This window comes from Aegilops tauschii, chromosome 2 (assembly GCF_002575655.3).
Source record: "Aegilops tauschii subsp. strangulata cultivar AL8/78 chromosome 2, Aet v6.0, whole genome shotgun sequence".
Taxonomy (NCBI): domain Eukaryota; kingdom Viridiplantae; phylum Streptophyta; class Magnoliopsida; order Poales; family Poaceae; genus Aegilops; species Aegilops tauschii.
The window spans coordinates 583,447,796-583,465,547 of record NC_053036.3 but is presented as its reverse complement, the minus strand read 5'-3'; the positions used below and the strand labels follow the sequence as shown (position 1 = coordinate 583,465,547).

General features: G+C 44.1%; 1 long non-coding RNA gene across 2 annotated transcripts; it reads left to right on the top strand.

Moving 5' to 3' along the window:
* Positions 1 to 8,271: 8,271 nt before the first annotated feature.
* On the top strand, positions 8,272 to 11,158 carry LOC109741742 (uncharacterized). 2 transcript variants are annotated; one of them, XR_002227675.4, is made up of 2 exons: positions 8,272 to 10,696; positions 10,845 to 11,158. It is a non-coding gene; the product is annotated as an uncharacterized lncRNA (long non-coding RNA). The 2 variants fall into 2 exon arrangements; XR_002227676.4 differs by having other exon boundaries at positions 8,272 to 10,754.
* The last annotated feature ends 6,594 nt before the right edge of the window (positions 11,159 to 17,752 follow it).

Genomic DNA, 17,752 nt, shown 5'->3' with positions numbered 1-17,752 from the left:
TGATGAGTTGATCAAAGCATATAGTTTTATACAGACTTGCGGTGAAGCCTGTATTTACAAGAAAGTGAGTGGGAGCACTACAGCCTTTCTGATAAGTATATGTGAATGACATATTGTTGATCGGAAAGATGTAGAATTTTCTGGAAAGCATAAAGGAGTGTTTGAAAGGAATTTTTCAAAGAAAGACCTCGATGAAGCTACTTACATATTGAGCATCAAGATCTATAGAGATAGATCAAGACGCTTGATAAGTTTTTCAATGAGTACATACCTTCACAAGTTTTTGAAGTAAGTTCAAAATGGAATAGTCAAAGAAGGAGTTCTTGCCTGTGTTGCAAGGTGTGAAGTTGAGTAAGACTCAAAGCCCGACCACGGCAGAAGATAGAGAGAGAATGAAAGTCATTCCCTATGCCTCAGCCATAGGTTCTATAAAGTATGCCATGCTGTGTACTAGACCTATTGTATACCCTGCCTTGAGTTTGGCAAGGGAGTACAATAGTGATCTAGGAGTAGATCACTGGACAGCGGTCAAAACTATCCTTAGAGAACTAAGGAGATTTTTCTCGGTTATGGAGGTGATAAAGAGTTACGTCGATGCAAGCTTTGACACCGATCTGGATGACTCTGAGTCTCGATCTGGATACATATTGAAAGTGGGAGCATTTAGCTAGAGTAGCTCCATGCAGAGCATTGTAGACACAGAAATTTGCCAAATACATACGGATCTGAATATGGAGACCCATTGACTAAACCTCTCTCACAAGAAAAACATGATCACACCTTAGTACTCTTTGGGTGTTAATCACATGGCGATATAAACTAGATTACTGACTCTAGTAAACCCTTTGGGTGTTGATCACATAGCGATGTGAACTATGGGTGTTAATCACATGGTGATGTGAACTATTGGTGTTAAATCACATGGCGATGTGAACTAGATTATTGACTCTACTGCAAGTGGGAGACTGAAGGAAATATGCCCTAGAGGCAATAATAAAGTTGTTATTTTATATTTCCTTATATCATCATAAATGTTTATTATTCATGCTAGAATTGTATTAACCGGAAACTTGATACATGTGTGAATACATAGACAAAACAAAGTGTCCCTAGTATGCCTCTACTTGACTAGCTCGTTAATCAAAGATGGTTAAGTTTCCTAACCATAGACATGTGTTGTCATTTGATGAACGGGATCACATCATTAGGAGAATGATGTGATGGACAAGACCCATCCGTTAGCTTAGCATAATGATTGTTTAGTTTTTCTGCTATTGTCTTCTTCATGACTTATACATGTTTCTCAGACTATGAGATTATGCAACTCCCGAATACCGGAGGAACACCTTGTGTGATATCAAATGTCACAACGTAACTGGGTGATTATAAAGATGCTCTAGAGGTGTCTCCGATGGTGTTTGTTGAGTTGGCATAGATCGAGATTAGGATTTGTCACTCCATGTATCGGAGAGGTATCTCTGGGCCCTCTCGGTAATGCACATCACTATGAGCCTTGCAAGCAATGTGACTAATGAGTTAGTTATGGGATGATGCATTACGGAACGAGTAAAGAGACTTGCCGGTAACGAGATTGAACTAGGTATGATGATACCGACGATCGAATCTCGGGCAAGTAACATACGATGACAAAGGGAACAACGTATGTTGTTATGCGGTTTAACCGATAAAGATCTTCGTAGAATATGTAGGAACCAATATGAGCATCCAGGTTCCGCTATTGGTTATTGACCGGAGATGTGTCTCGGTCATGTCTACATAGTTCTCGAACCCGTAGGGTCCGCACGCTTAACGTTCGATGACGATTTGTATTATGAGTTATGTGATTTGATGAACCGAAGTTTGTTCAGGGTCCCGGATGAGATCACGGACATGACGAGGAGTCTCGAAATGGTCGAGAGGTAAAGATTCATATATTGAAGGTTACATTCGGACACCGGAATGGTTCGGGTCGTATCGGATGAGTTTCGGAGTACCGGGGGTTACCGGAACCCCCCCCCCCCCGGAAGTTAATGGGCCATACATGGGCCTTAGTGGAGGAGAGAGGGCCGGCCAGGGAGGTGGCGCGCGCCCCCCTTGCCCAGTCCGAATTAGACAAGGGGTGGGGGCGGCGCCCCCCCTTTCCCTCTCCTACTCCTCCTCTCTTTCCCTCTTTGCTATTCCGAAAAAGGAAAAAAGGACACTACAACGAGAACCCCCCTTTACCAACGCATCGATGCGTTGTCATAGGTCCATATAACCGTTGCTAAGGTCTACACCAACGGATTATTATGTGTTGCCGTTGGTGGCATTGGAAGGGTCTACAACAACGTATATACATGCGTTGGTAAACGACACGAATAAGTGTTGTAAGATAGCAACACACAAACTTAGAACCTAACAACACTTAATTTCCGTTGGTGGCTACCCACCACAATTGGATATCAAATGGACATAAATGGTCATTACAACGCTGAAGCATTGCTTCATAGCATGAAAATTGTTAGGTCAATATCGACAGTGCATAAGACCGCAATATAATAAACCCAAAGGTCTCATATATTATATTGATTCAGTTGCATTACATTGAGCACAATCCAAAGATTACAAGATGTGAAACAATCTAGTAGTAGGCTAATTCTCAACCTTGCAATTACCATCTCCGACATTCTAAAACATATTGTTTGAAACATTGACCTGAAGAATAACATTCTGGAAGATAATGTGAAACTATCTAGTAGTAGCCCATTCACGGCCTTGCAATCAACATCCAAGCCATGCATCATGATTTTATCTTGGCGATCTACAACAACAAGGAAATGAGATCAGTAACTTAAGGTAGACATAATCAAGTTAATAAGGCAGTAAAATTTAGAGGAGCGGCATACAAAGGTTGATGGCCATGCAACAATTGATAATGTTGCATATATTAAGTGGCATGTTCTAAATCATCAGCAATTTTTCACGTTGTATATCGAATGAATGACCTGATACAATGTGCACTGTATTATTATTGCATAAAATAGAACTGACAACAAACTAAGAAGATAGCCTGATCATTAGTCATTCACTGTTAACATGTGCATGCATTGTGTTAGTTTGGTACCAAATATCATAAATTTCAATTACAATACAAGATGTGCAGTTTCTTCTATATAGATGTTTTTTTCCTATTCGAACTTTTACTTGTTTGTACTCATTTATTTGAAAATCAATAAAAATACGCAGCACAGTCCTGCTGTTTCCCTAAAAAAACAATACAAAATGTCCTACGATGGTACGAGAAGGACAAAAAGAATGAGGAATTTCAAAATTTAGAGCCATTACATCTTCACATTCAAAAAGTATATCATCTTACTAAGAGTGCTGCCAGCTTTAGTTATGTTTTCCTCAGATGAAAAGAAATACTGCCCTGCAGTACTCCCAAACGCAGATGTTAAAATGGATTCGATTTATAACCGATTTGCCTCCATCCCCCATCGTAGCAATGGTATTAGAAAAATCTCCCTTGCTCGGTTAAATTTTAGAAATTTTCCAAGTTTTTATGGTTAAAGAGATATGTACGGACACCATAATAGAGTAATTGGTGTATCAATTCATTACTTGTCCTGAAGGTTGCCGCTGCCACCGCAGTCTAAGCATCCAAGGTCATGGTTCAGTATTCTGCAAATCTGAGGAAAATTTAACTTTCGAGCTCTGCTCTTTTAGATTATGAACTACAGATTCTAAATATTTAAGGACAACATAACATGGTAGATAACATATAATTTACAGAGTCATGAAGTAAAGTCGATCCAATAGAGATATTGTGCCAAAGATGTGGTCAATACGTGCATTGTAGAAATATATAACGTGATGGAGCTAGAGGACACGCTGCAGGCGTGAACAGCCTTTGCCGTGCCCTACCACGACATGCTGCTGCTAGAATGCCGCACCACTTCAATGTAAAGATGCATGATGAAGAGCGAACAAAATCTAGATTGTTAAGATGGGAATGTCATCTTTCGGAAGAAGCAAACACCTCTTAGCTGCCTGCACCTGCAACTTATCCTCATGGGAGGAAACAGGCAACTTCATGGGAACACATGAACACAAATCGTGCAACAGTGTGAGAGTAGGGAAATTAAAAATCTTACTGCCTCATGGACCAGGAATGGTTTTGCCAAAGAAATAAACTGATGTTGCACAACCACCCTTGTTTCTATGACCAAACAACAATTCAGCTACTTCCTCAACATAAACAGTTTAGGGGAATTTCGGATCTGATCGACATCTTTTGCAACTTCACGAAGCAGCTCCCTCAACATAAACAAAGAGTCGTGGGATATGGTGATTATTGTTATTATATAGACTGTTTGGCCGACTCGGAACCGAACAGTGTTAGACAACATTAGAGTCCCTATATAAATCGTTGTATATCAATGTACGGACCTGGTGAAAATCTGGGCGTTCAGAGCAAAAAAGAAAGAGCTTAGTTCAATCAGAAATGGACAAGGAGATTGGCAAGCTACTTCAGTCCCAGTTCTCCTTTTTTCCCCATTATTTTGTATCATGTTTACTGTACCTGACTTCCTATTGTTTCTGCTTCTGCACAACAGTTGAATGGGCTGCATGTAATGCAAGCTCTTCCCGGAGGTTGACTCTATTTAATGTTAATATCAAAGTAGGGTCCTCTCCTCCCGATTTGCTTTAAAACACTTAGCTACACCCCTAATCAGGCCCAAATGTTGCATACAGTTGACATAAAAAACAATCATCCAGGTTTGCATATAAATTTGTACTCTACAGGACTAATTAGAGGAACACTAGCCAAAAAGTAACCATGGCAGTACTAATATTTATGAATTCACTGGAATCAATAGAGATGGACATACTCGCCAATCAAAAATTAATTAATTCTCGCATGAGCTAAAGGGGATGCTCGAATTTGCAAAAACATCTAGGAGCACCGAAGTGTCAATAGTGTTGTAGAAATCGGGGGTACATGCAGTTTACTTTGGGAAAAGGGATCAGTTACCTTCAGTGAGGGGGCCGCATACAGGCGAGGCGGGGGTTGACTGGAACCTATGTCATTGTACCCTGGCAAGAGTGGCTATAGTTGAGGAATGGCCGACGCGGGCAGAGATTCAACGAAGAAATAACAGATCAAATAAATCAAGAAATTGAAAGTAGTACGAGAGATTGAAACACCTAAATAACCGAAGAAAATGGCGGCTGCTCTGGAGATGTAGAAGAAGCATGGTGTCCATCCGTGGTCGGCGATGCAGGGGCGTTCATCCCTGGTCAGTGCGGAGTGATGGCAAAACCCAGCGCGTCGGCATCGCGGGGCTTGAGGCGGCCCAAGTGTGGAGGATGGAGGGGATCCAAGGGAATCCAAATTGGGTTTTCCCAAACTCATGAATGGCTGCACGACAGCGGCGGCATGGTGTGATATGGTGGCGGCGACGGCGTCGTCGTGTGATATGGGAACCGAGGGAATCCGGATCGGGGCTTGCCGGAAGTCATGAACGGCTGCGTAGTGTGATATGGCGACGGCAGCGGCGGCGTGGTGTGATATGGTGGCGGCGGCGGCGGCGTCGTGTGATATGGGAACCGAAGGAATCCGGATCGGGGCTTGCCGGAAGTCATGAACGGCTGCGTGGTGTGATATGGCGACGGCTGCGGTAGCGTGGTGTGATCTGACGGCGGCATCGGCGGCGGCGGCGGCGTGCACTTGTTAATAGCGGTGAGGGATGATCTCAGGGCGAGTTTAAGGGGAAGTTACTTAATCTATGTACTTATTCGTAGGGAACTGGTCGTGGAAAAGATAATCGTGGGAAATGGGGCTTCAATCAGCAACGCATGGTTATTTCGTTGGAGCACATGCGTAGCTATAGAGGGGTTCATGGTGTAGTGGGAGAGGGGATTCCTACTTGGACGACTCCCCACGCCTGGTGGGCCTTACTTGGGCCGGCCACCTCTCCTCCCCCTTTATATACGTGGGAGGGGGTACCCCAAAGGCACACCAAGCCTTCTCTTAGCCGAGTGTGGTGCCCGCCTCCACAGTTACACACCTCGCTCATATCGCTATAGTGCTTGGGCGAAGCCCTGCACCGGTAACTTCATCATCACCGTCGCCACGCCGTCGTGCTGATGGAACTCTCCCTCGGCCTCAACTGAATCAAGAGATCGAGGGACGTCATCGAGCTGAACGTGTGCTGGACGCGGAGGTGCCGTACGTTCGGTGCTTGGATCGGTTGGACCGCGAAAGCGTTCGACTACATCAACCGCGTTACTAAACGCTTCCGCTTTCGGTCTACGAGGGTACGTGGACACACTCTCCCCGCTCGTTGCTATGCTTCTCCTAGATAGATCTTGTGTAATCGTAGGAAATTCTGAAATACTACGTTCCCCAACACTTTCCTACCTCTGGAAAAGGAAAGGGAGTCCAATTAGGATTGGGAGTTCTAGTTGGACTCCCCCCTTTGGCGCGCCCCCTAGGCCGGCCGCCTCCTCCCCTCCTCCTTTATATACGGGGGCGGGGGGCACCCCAAAGACACACCAAGATTTGTCTTAGCCGTGTGCGGTGCCCCCTCCACAGTTTACCACCTCGGTCATATTGTCGTAGTGCTTAGCGAAGTCCCTGCGCGGATCACATCACCAACACCGTCGCCACGCCGCCGTGCTGATGGAACTCTCCCTCGACCCTCTACTGGATCAAGAGCTCGAGGGATGTCATCGTGCTGAATGTGTGCTGAACACGGAGGTGACGTACGTTCAGTACTTGGATCGGTTGGATCGTGAAGATGTTCGACTACATCAACCGCGTTACATAACGCTTCCGCTTCGGTCTACGAGGGTACGTGGACACACTCTCCCGTCTCGTTGCTATGCTTCTCCTAGATAGATCTTGCGTGATCGTAGGAAATTTTTTGAATTACTGCGTTCCCCAACAGCTTCCACGTCTGGTTGCGCTCGGTGCCTCCTTCGGTGGTGGGCATGGCTTCCCTTCCCACGTTTGCGATTCCAGCCTATGCCTTGACTCCTCCTATACGATTCGTGCTCTGACGGCTTGGGATTGCTCAGACTCTGGCCAAGGTGAAATCCCATTTTTTAGCATTCTATGCTGGCAATGGCGACACCCACGGGGGTAATCGCCTTCTTGGAGGCGCTTCCATGGCTGTTATCTCCGCCCCTCTTCGAGCATCAAGGAAAACCCTAGGCTTCCCAACTAGTTATGGGATAAGTAATTTAGAATTCTCAACAAATTTAGAGGGCGGCTTATTTTTTAAGATGAAGAGATGCAACTTATTTTTTTAAGCCGCCCAAAAGGCTCTAAACATTGTTTGAAGTTTCAAACGCGTTTTTAAGTGAATAATTTTGAAACATGGACATTTTTTTTATAAAGGGGACAATTTTTGGCACATGAATATTCTTTGAAAATTCTCAAATGTTTCCCATCAAATTATATTTTTAAACTATATGAAGAAAATTTGATAATGGGAGCATTTTTTGAAATGCTTAACATTTTTTTAAAAGCTTGAACATTTCTGGAAATTCCTGAAAAAAAAAGACACGAACATTTTTTAAGTTATGAAAAACAGTTTAAAACAGGAACATTTTTTGACATTCTGATATTTTTTGAAAATGCAAACAATTTTTTAGTTTATGAACAAAATTCAAAAACATAAATAATTTTCTACATTCTGAACAATTACTAAAAGACACAAACATTTTTTTAAAATCCGAACCATTTTTGAAAATGCGAAATTTTTAAATGTGAACAGAAAAATGGTACATTTATTGAAAATTGAACAATTTTTTTAAAACATGAAAGGTTTTTGGAATTCTGAATAATTTTCGAAAATGCAATTTATTTTGAAAAATAGAAATTAAATTTAGAAATTAAAAAATAAACGAGAAAGTAAAATCAAAAAAAGAAAAGAATAATAAATAATAAAAAACCAAAGCAATTTAGGAACCTTCTAGAAGGTTCCAAAACCGCCAGATATCAGGGGAGCTCCTATACGCCGCTCTCTGCGGCAAATAGCTGCAGTTTCGCAAAGGCAGGTGTCTGCCTGGGCAGGCCCATGAAAAGGAAACAAATCGGTAGCGAGCACGTACTGTAGTATCTCCTATATATCTTTTTACCTACTAATAAACCAGCGATTGCTTCGCGTCGTCCGTCGTTAGTCGTTTTGCAAAAACGTCCCTCTATTTCTGAGAAATTAACCCGCCGTCCTACTTAAAGTGATGGAAAACGTTTCTTTTTTTGCAAAAAAAACCCTGCCACCACCGGCCAGCTCCACCACTTATCCATTCCCGGAACGGGTCGAGGCGTCGCAGCTGGAGTTGGCGAATCCATTCCCGGCGGCGGCGGCTTCCGGCGAGGAGGCGAGCGAGCTCGGGAAGCTCCGGAGGGGGCTTGTCGCCGAAGAGGCGAGGCCGAGGCGGCGGCGCGCGGGCGCGAGGAGGCGGGGTCGAGGAGGCGCAGGAGGACGCAGGCCGGTGGCGCTCCGGCGGGGGCTTCGCGAGGGCTACAGCGGTCGCGAGGGATTGGCGGCGGCCGGCGTGCTCGCTTGGGAGGATGGAGGCCGCCTCGCCGGGGCTCGGGCGCGGCAGCACGACGTTGGGCCGTTGCCGATGGCGCCGGGGCCGGGCCGGTGGTTTGACGGGCGACGAGGAGGAGGTGTTGTCCTGGAGCCAGCAACGGCGGCTGCAGCTTGACGATGCAAGCGTCAACAGCTTGCTTCAGGGGCTGCGGGACGTGAGCGGCGCCGTGCTCGTGCACGAGACCCGTGCCTGATTTGGATCGGATTGCAGGCCGTGTCCTTGTCGAACACAGTTCAATGGAGTGCCCAACCCGGATTGTTATTTTCTGCTATAAGAAGGAAGGGTAGTCGGCCAGAATCTCCATGAGATCAATTTTTGATTTGGACGAAACATCCAATGTATTCGCCGAGTTCGCCGGAGGAAGAAACGTCGAGTTCGCCGGAGCTACAAGAATAGACGTCGAGCACTCCAATGTCGCCAGCAGCGGCTACACCAGAGGTATGTTTGACCCCTGTTTGATTTATTTTCCTGTCCCCTGTCGCGCTGGCGAGCCCGTGCGCGTCCCTGCTGCTGCCACTGCTCGCTGGCGAGCCCGTGCGCGGCGACTGCTGCTGCTCTCGCGCTCGTGCGTGTCCCTGCTGCTGCCGCTGCTCGCTCGTGCCTTTTCCTTCCGTTAGTTTCCTGTCTAGCTAGCCGAAATCACTCTGAAGCTGTGAACCAAACGGGTGTGTTCTGAATCTTCTGAACTGAATGCTTGAAAGATCGGTTTGTTCTTCTGAAAAGATTTGCTTGCTTGTCACTGTTTGAATTGGTTATTCCTCAGTTATAGTGCTTGATGGATTTGATAATCTGTGATAGCCTTACTCATATAGTACTAATGAAATCCAATTGCATACTGAAATCTGCTTGGTTATTCTTCTGTTATAGTGGTACTAATGAAATCCAATTGCTTACTCATCTATTAGCTTTGCAGTGGCATACACATGAATAGATATCTCAACATATATTTGAAGTGTAACCAGCCTTTCGCAGTTGGATGTATTCTGAACATATGAGTTTATCTCCTGAACCCATGGTTACTTACTGAACATAAAGTAGCAAAACTGAAAGTATATATACTGTACTGTACTTTCAGTAATATAGATGCCAATATCATTACCTTTTTCAGTTAGGGGGTAGTAGGGATTCACTTTGGTATAAATCTGATTGATAGTTACTGCTCTGGTCTGTAATTTAGCCAGAGTCAGGTTCAGAGTTGTTGACTGGATTTTTTGGGCACAACCATCAAGCAACCTGAGTAAAGCTTACCTAAGCCAATGATTTTGTTCTTTTAGCTAGAGCCAGGTTCAGAGTTGTTCACTCTGGATTTTTCGGCACAACCATCAAGCAAGCTAGCATGTATTGTTTAACTGAAGCAAAGGGCAGCTAAGCTATGAATGCTTCAATTCTTTGTTCTGAACAAATGCAGCTACTTGTATTTGATCTGAGCAAAGGTGCAACCAATTGAAGTTATTTTGAAGAACCTACACTTGAGTATATATGTTCTGATTTTATAGCCTGCAGAGTCTGTAGATTTAAGTTTGTACATTTTGTGAATCGCTTTGTTCCGGTTTCCCTTGGTGTATAGTCTATACTGTATCAGGTTATTTACTATGTGCAGATTTGTTTGTGCCATTGCTAATCATGTACTTCTTTCTGTGCTTGGAAGCATAGTCTCATCGTATCCCCTAGATCTGTATAAGTATATTTAGCTCACATACACTTGGCATTTGTTCTTCAAAAGGCGATGTCCTCGATGCTGGACTCCTGGTAACAGTTTATTACATGTTATTTCTTTTTTTTTGGTGAGTCTTTTCTTGAGATTTAGGATTATGGAGTTAACGGGTGTTACTTTTGACCTGCTAATACAGCTGCGTTAAACTTTTTGCTCTTCCAAAGCAACTATGTAAGTCTGACGCTAACATAATGTTTACTGCTAAAATACTTCAGTATAACTTAGAGAAATTTGTCTAGCTCCTGTAGATGAAAGACTTCCTGCAAGTGAGCTCTTGAATAACTCTTACTTCCAGGAAGATGAGGTCTATTCCAGCGCCTCCAATTTCAGTCTCTCTGGTCTCAAGTGTGACTGAAGATGGGTGGCAATCTGCAAGTTTCGTGCTTTGGAAGGGTGAATTCTTACTGAAAAACCATATGCATCTTACCGACCATACTAATTTATTGCTAAGGTTTCCTCATACCAGTGATAAATATAGCACTGAAGAAACTTTTAAATCAAACTTCACTTCAGTCTATAATGACACTACGAATTATTTCAGGCTGTTTAAAGAATGCTGAGTTGTCAAGCGAGGTGCTGCAGTGGCTGGCGTTGCCGGGCATGGGACGACGTCTCTAGGCTCCTGCCTGAGGCAAGCCTCTCCGGTCTCCTCGGATGCCCTCTAGGAACTGGCACTGCGTATGATGGCCTCCTCACCTAGCACCTAGGTTGACCTAGCCACCGCCATCGAAGCGGAGAGTTGACAACATATGTATGATTGTTGGACGTGTCAGTCCTGCCATTGGCATGTTCAAAACTATGAATTGAGTGACTACAAATATGCTTTGATCAATGAAATGAAAGGATGTTCTGTTACATCTTGTTGTGCAGATATAGGGCTTGAATTATTTTCGGTCGTATCATCTTGGCCCTATAATAAAAAAGCGAGTGTGGGAGGGCGCGACCAGTTGCTACCAGTATCAAGGTGCACTTGATGTGTAGTTATCAGTCAATGAGAACCATAGAAAAATGGAGGCACCGACTCTAGGAGTATATATCGGCTCCAAAAAAAGGGTGTGCTATATATTGAATGGTTCAATATAGGTCAGTGAGTTTGAGGCAGCAAAAAGCTTTAGAGCTAAAATCAATAGGAAATGGTATTTGTTTCTTAAGAAGTTTTTTTGATAAATGTAAAAAAGAAAATGAATTAGTTAGTTAGTAATAATAGAGAAAAGGAGACCATGACTTGATTGTCTATTTATCCTTGCTCCATATTCGAATTTTCTGCCAGCGGCTGTCGTCAACCTGCCCTTGCATGCCATCTACTTCCAATTCACTTTTGCGAGAGGTGCATGCCCGGCCGTCGACATTGATGCATCCTCTCACTCAACATCGTGTCTCCGCAGGACGGAGCTGACAGATCGGTGAACCGCATAATGGTCAACAAAGAGGCAACAAGTAGATGATTTTGACGCTTTCGATGGTGCATGCGGAGGTATTTTTCACCTTTTGCCGAAAGCAACACAAGGGCCTCCTACTAGATGAGACAGGGGCGAAGCCCACCATCATTATAAATTTTCATAATTACAAGTCGGTGGAGGGAGGGGTTCACGAAAGCCGCGTGCTAGAGTGTGATGACCAATCCCCGGTTTGGCCGTTGGCACCCATCAACAATGCACGGCGGATCAGACTTTGAGTGACCCTCCACGACCCAGTTCCTTGATCCCGCTCACGGTAGTGTAGCACTGCGATGGCCGCCAATGACACCCTACTCAGGGTGCTACTTTTCTCGACGGCCTCCCTGTTGTCACTGTAGTGGGATGCGTGGGACCAAGTGTAGGGAATAGCTTGCGGAGAGCGGTCCTCATGTCGAGCTCGACAAGATTAGTTTTAAATGTTTTAAACATTCCATTGTGATTGCATGTTAATGACGTGTGTGTCATGCAATGGCTGGGATTGACGAAGTCCAGAGATGTTGTGATTAGAGGACACTGCAGTAATCGTCGGTGGTGAGGGACTAAGATAAGTGGTGACACGTGTCGGCGAGGGACTAAGATAAATGGTAACATGGCTGAGACACTGTGTTGAAATAGAGGACGTTGAATTATGGGGTCTTGAGCCATATTTATCGGGCCGTTGCAACGCACCAACGAGTGCTGCTGGTCGTACGTCGCCGGACTTTTTTCCAAAAAGTCCCTGTATTGTTTAGTAATTGAACCCGCAGTCCCTCTTTAAGTGGATGTGAGGAAACGTTTCGTTTTTTACAAAAAACACCCTGCTTTTGTAAGAATTCAACCCGCGATTCCTTCCTCTGTTTCATCTTATCCACACACTCCCCCTTCCTTTCCGGCCACGGCGGAGCAGGAGAAGTTGGGGGCAGAGCAGGAGCGGGGAGGGCGAGAAGGAGAGCAGCAGCGAGTGCGGGAGCAGGCGCTCGGAGACGGAGAGCGAGGAGAGGAGCAGGTCGAGCGGGAAGCAGAGGCGGTGGCGCTGGAGGAAGGGGAGCAGCGCGAAGGCGAGCAGCAGGGACGCGTCGCTGGCGGCGAGGCCCCGGAGCAGAGCGTGCCACTCGTGCGAGGTGCGACGGCACGGCGTAGTAGGACGCGGCGAGGCGGCGCTCGGGGGCTGGAACAGAGGGCGGAGGAGACGGCGAGGTGAGCGAGGCGATGGAGGAGGGGTCGGAGAGGTAGGCGAGCAGCGGCTCGAAGTCATAGCGGCTGCCGGGGCCGGCGGCGGAGACGGAGACCGAGGAGGTGCCGCAGCTAGGTACGGGGAGGCGCTGGCGCTGGTGGCTGTCCGCCGCCGCCAGTCCTCTCCGGCCTCCTTCGGCGTATCCTTCTCAATCTCCGATGTTTTTCTCCCGTGTCGTGATTTGGATGGACAATTGGAGGTTGTGTCCTTGTCCAACACCAAGCAATGGAGTGCCCGACCCGGATTTCAGTTGCCTGCTATAAGAAGGAGGGGTCCTCGGCCAAAATCTCCATCAGGTTGCGTCCTTGTACCATAAGCTCCATCAAAGCCCGTTGCAATTTTTGACGAAACGTCCAATGTCGTTGCCGAGTTCACCGGAGGAAGAAGCGCTGAGTTCGCCGGAGGAACAAGAACATCCGTCCATCCGTCCAATGTCGCCTGACTCGGCTACACTAGAGGTTTGTATCCCCTTGGTATTCACTGGATGGAATCCGATTCTGTTCTTTCTTCAGTTATGAAATAGCTTTGTAGTTTTATGTGGTGAAAGTTTTAGAGGCTGTTGATAGCTTTCCAAAGGTACTAAGTTTGTGCAATTCAGCATAATGATTATGAAGATATCGCCAAATAACAGTTCTGCTGTTCTAGGATTTTCAGTCCAAGCAGATTTATGTTTTGCAAGAATTAATTAATGGCGACTTTAGTTTAGCCTGACTGAATTAAGGGACAATACTTAATTTTGTGCTGTAGTATATATGTACTTTGCTGTTTGCTCAACGGATTATATTATATCAATATCAATAAGCCGACATTGTTCAGGCCTTATTTTTTAGCTATCCCCTTGACCCCTGTTTCAGTTATTTTTCTGTCCCCTGTCTTGCTGGCGAGCCCTTGCGCGGCTACTGTTGTTGCCCGCGCGCCTGTACGCGTCCCTGATCCTACCTAATTATTCGTCGCCAAGGATGAGACGATTTGGTTGCCGTGGATCGTATAGATAGGCCCTGTGCATCTTGATCTCGATTGAATCTGATTGGATGAGCATGAATTATTCAGTTCTACAGTCCAGGTAAAAATAAGCCACACAAGCTGGCTTTTGTCTGCAGAATAAGCATAATTTTTAACCGCCATGAGCGCGTCTACTAGATCGATTTGTGTTAAACAAACTTACTTGGTTAAGTGCAGGAATGTCTAGCCAATTATATTCAGGAACCTTGTTGAATTTTCAATCCTCGCAAAGAACCTTGCTAAGCTAAACTCATAATTACCTCCCTCTTGTACAAGATAATAGTATGGAGTAGAATCATATGCATCTTGATCTGGATTGAATCTGATTGGGTGAGCATGAATATTCGGTTCTGGAGTGCAGGTCGAAAGACACATGCTGGTTTTTGTCTGGCCAGTTATATTCAGCAACTTTTTTGACCTGTCAATCCTCGCAAAAGAACCTTGCTAAACTTACAATTACTTCTCTTGTACCAGATAACACTGTGGAGTAGAGCCATATGTTGCTGGTGACTGAAATTGGTTCTGTCGTAATTCGCTGATTGCTTCAGTTTATCAGTCTAGCTAAGAGTTTGTTTTCTGCGAATGGTTTAGCATGGCTGAGTGATATGTGTTTACTTCACTAATTCATAAGAATTATTTTCTCTTGCCAGCTTCAGCTGCAGCAGCATCTTGCCTGCATCATATATTTTGTATTATGTTATTGTGGGTATGCTGATTCTGAATTTCTCCGTATTGCCGACTTCGCCGGAATTACGTCCGCCTGTGTAGCCAAGGTACGTGGTTCAAACTGCTCAAGCAATATTGTTTTGGAGTTGTTTTGGTCAAGCGTCTAATCTTGACCATGCTACTGCACAGTAGCCAAAATTCAGTCAAAACTGAACCATGCTACGACACAGCAGCCAAAATTCAATCAGTTTGTTCTCCTGTGATCTGAAGCGGCTAAACTGAACCATGATACTACGCAATAGCCCAAAGTTTGACTAATAGATATGAGTATCATCATATAATTTTTGTTTGATATTTCGAGAATAAGTAATAGGTAACCAGCAATGTTGTTTGCAGTTTGACAGATGTGGCTGATAAGTTCCAGTACCACTTCCTGTGATGCAGTATTGTTTGCTTTTTAAAGTTTTTAATATTCTTTGCTAAAGCCGAGCTTGCTTCTCATATACTTGTTTGTGAACAGTTCCTACATCACTAGAACCAAAATCCAGCAGAGTGAATGAGACGTAGTAAAGCTAATAGTGTGTGCAGGATTATTTCCTACATCCAGAAAAGGGAAATATCCTTAGAAGACAGCAGTTGAAATGGTGTCGAATAGCTTTCATTGTAGTTCTAAAAGTGTGCTGCACAATGCTCTTTTGTTAATTCGCGCCCTATTGAATCGAAACCTGAAAATTCCTATTTATCATTATTAAATCATGTTGTTGCTACTTTGTTAAATGTTAATAAATCATGCGCTTCTTAATTCTTTGTGTACGGCTTGCTGTCAAAACACTAAACATAACTTTTTTTGATTAATTCAGTCAAGCCATCCTTATAGTTTTGTAATGTGCGAAACTCATAACTTTTTTTGATGCATTCTTCAGGTTGAGAACTGATGATGGACGACGTAACAGCTGTTAAAGAGGAGATTAAAGGACGGAAGATGGCAGCAGAGGAGGAGCCTGAAGCTGGTAGATCAATTGAGCAAGAGTGCCTCACTCATGTGCATTTATAATTAGCTTTTCCAAATTAATAGATAGTTTCTGTCAAGATTAATACATACTGTTTGATTGAAGTCCATATTTGATTACACGTTCACACAATTTGCAACGTTGTTTCAACAAACTAACAGTGTGAGGTTTAACTTTTTTTGTGTGCAGAAAATGGATGACAACACTTAATCGATCATTGTTGAGGATTTTGAAACCCGACCTTCATAAAGAAAGCAAAATGTTCTGAATCGGGTGTTTTGAAATGGAGGTTTAACTTTATTTGTAAGGCCCGCTCGGTACGTCCACCCTGAGGCATCGCCATCTACATGGTGGAAGAGGTTCGTCACTGTGGACAACATCAGCGGCGACGTTGTTTCCAATACGCAGCAAGTGCGCGACTTCGGTGAGGGTGCACAAGGTTTCTGCATGTCCCTCAAGTTCCTGCCCCCATACCGTCGCTCTCGCCAGTCACAGCCGGAAGCTTGGAACCACGGCCTGCTCTGAACGAGTCTCCATCTGATGTATGGTACTTTGCCAAGGTAAATTTAGTTATTTTCATACATCTTCAGAATTGAGCACAGTTGATGTTTATGTTCAATTGATGTTGATTAATGTTTATCTTTTGATTATTTATAGAGAAATACCGAATTCTTAGTCCAGTGGTAGAAGGTGTCTGTCAGGTCTTACCGTCTTAGGCCTAGCTCATCTTGCTTTAATCTGAAATCATATCAGGTCAAGGAGTAGCTTCCCGCAAAAAAAAAAAAGGTTCAAGGAGTAGCACCAGCACCTCTGAAGCAGCAGCAAAAGGATCAAAACCACATTCTTCAGCATCCTACTCGGCAAAAAAAGGGCGAAAAGACTGACTTCCAGAAAAAAAACATGAAGAATTCTTCAAGCACCAGACTGAGACAGATTCCTTGAGAAGTGCGCTTGATAATATCAGGTGGTCAGGTTCTTTTCTAAGTTGAGGTAGGGTTGCCTCTTCAATCTGTGATATTCAAATGAGAGGGAAATGAATATATAGAGGAATATAATTAGAATACATTATTAGCAACCTCCAAATTTTTATCATGTCTCATGGCCAGTTCAATACTTCTTTCTTGATGCAACGGCTGATATATGGTTGTTTTCCATGGCTATGTTAGTAAACTTTTATGCAAATTTATATTATTCTCTTATTCACTAATGATTATACTGGGACGCTCATTTGAACAGATCTAATATGCACTAGGAGCTCTCAAAACAAAAAATGTATGAGCAAATTTATATATCATAACATTGGTATTTGTATCGCAAATAAGATTTATAATCTTCATCACTTTAGCTCTTAATGTGTTGTCATTCATTGCAACTACATCACACACGCATGGAGGGACATAGAATATAAGTCGCGACACGGGTGGGATGCCATATTGAAATAGAGAATGTAGACCGAGTGTGCAAGGTGGTCTTATGTCACGCTTACTGGGTCAGAAGCGTGTGATGTTTTTTCTCCCATTGCAACTTTGGTGTTGGGTGGTGGCTGTTGGGCGCATGAGAAGGAAGATGGAGGCAGAGTGCTGGGTCGATGTATGGAGAAGATAAGAACTGAGTGGTGGAAAGGGAATTCTCGGTGGGATTGAGTGCCTGTTGCTACTGCTTTTCTTAAATGATGCGATGTCACTGCTGCTAGATGTCAATCTCTCTTTTTTTTTTTCTTTTTTCTTTTTTTGCGTAGAGCTAGATGTCGATCTCTGCTAGCATACAATTTACTTGGCTGCTGTTTAAGCCTGCCATATCTTAATCTTAATTATGAATACATTAGTAGTTTCAGTACTTAAAAGATGTGTGACTGAAATATTGGAAAGATTTGTTCAAAAAAACATTGAAAAGAAATACTATTTCTTAAGGGAAAACATATTTTGGGCTCACCTATGGACTACTTGGTCATCAATATATTCCTAGAGTCTGGATGTTCCTCATGCCGTTGATGAGATAGAGAGGAGGGAGGGAGGAAGAGTTGAGAGAGTATGACAATGATGCATCCTACTGGACCTGGGTCTGGAGGAGGGGCTGCGTCCTATTTCGTGTCATATCATCT